Source organism: Charadrius vociferus, unplaced genomic scaffold (genome assembly GCF_000708025.1).
Source record: "Charadrius vociferus isolate BGI_N301 unplaced genomic scaffold, ASM70802v2 scaffold46, whole genome shotgun sequence".
In the NCBI taxonomy this organism is placed as follows: Eukaryota; Metazoa; Chordata; class Aves; order Charadriiformes; family Charadriidae; genus Charadrius; species Charadrius vociferus.
In genome coordinates, this window is record NW_009648710.1 from 213712 (window position 1) to 214916 (window position 1205).

Here is a 1205-nt window from a genome sequence, read left to right on the forward strand (position 1 = left end):
ACTTCGCGGTTGTTTTCTTATTTTTATTTTTTTTTTATTATTTTGGTGTGTGCCATCTGCAGGATCCTAAAGCGTTTGTTGACGAGCCGCCTCTCTGCGCGCAGCGCCGCGTCCCCTCCAGGGCTGAGGGGATCGGCCGCTTTGTTCGGGTGCTCGTCGTGCCTTTACAGCCTTTACGCGTGTAGCGCGAGAAGGTGTATGTTCACGGTGTTTTCAGTAAAAAAGCAGAGAGATAAAATGTAGAGCAATTTATTTCCAAGATAGTTTTTGTAATCTGAACATACCACCTTTGCACAGCCACTTTTGTTCTTACTTTGGCTTTCACTCCCTCTCCTGAATATGTTTACCCTTCCTGTGAAAGCTGCAGTCTGCATTAATCGCTCTTGCTCTTTGGGGCTATGGTGGTACTAATAAGCCATTCATAACAACTTAAATTGTAACTTGCATAATCAGCATTTCAAGCAAATATTGGTTGAAAGAGTATGTCTTTCCTATTAGTGCTGTGGTTGCTGGAAAGAATCATTGATTATCTTTTAAATAGTTAACATTGCTGATATGCTGTCCTTCAAAATGTTACATTGATAACTGAACAGTCTGATGCCAAGTATCGGAATACAGCATTGATCCACAGCTGGTAACTTTTTTTAAATGGTAATGTCTGCCGCATAATTTAAAGGGGTAATAGGTTAAGTGCTCTGAAAAAGGGGTAGAGCTATGCAAACAAAAAACACAGAGCTGCCTTACCTTTCTGAAAATTACAGACAGGCCTTGCTGACAGTTGCAGTTTTGCTTCACGCTCTGTCTTTTTGGGGAGACCAGTTGATCAAAAGACATCTCTTCTAAATGCATTCTTGTTATCTGTTTAAGAGCTGCTTTGTTAAACAGTTAATGTATAACTATGGTATTAGTGTTTTATTTGGGCTAGCAGTGGGAAGAGAGAATGTCTGTACTGGTGCTTCTCAAGCACATCTGAACACTGCTGCATGTTTCCCTGGTAAAAGATAGTCCTCGGGAAAGGAAATGTGGTCCTTTGGTTAAGGCTGCATGTGAAAGTGAAGAGATCTGACTTTTAATGTTCTTGTCAGTTCTGTAGTTTGTCTTTAAAATCTTACGCTTTCCCCACACAGGTGTGTGTTAGTGGTCTGTGGAAAACCTTCATAGCCATTTACATGAAAGGCAACACCCAGTCTAAAATAAAGTTTTTC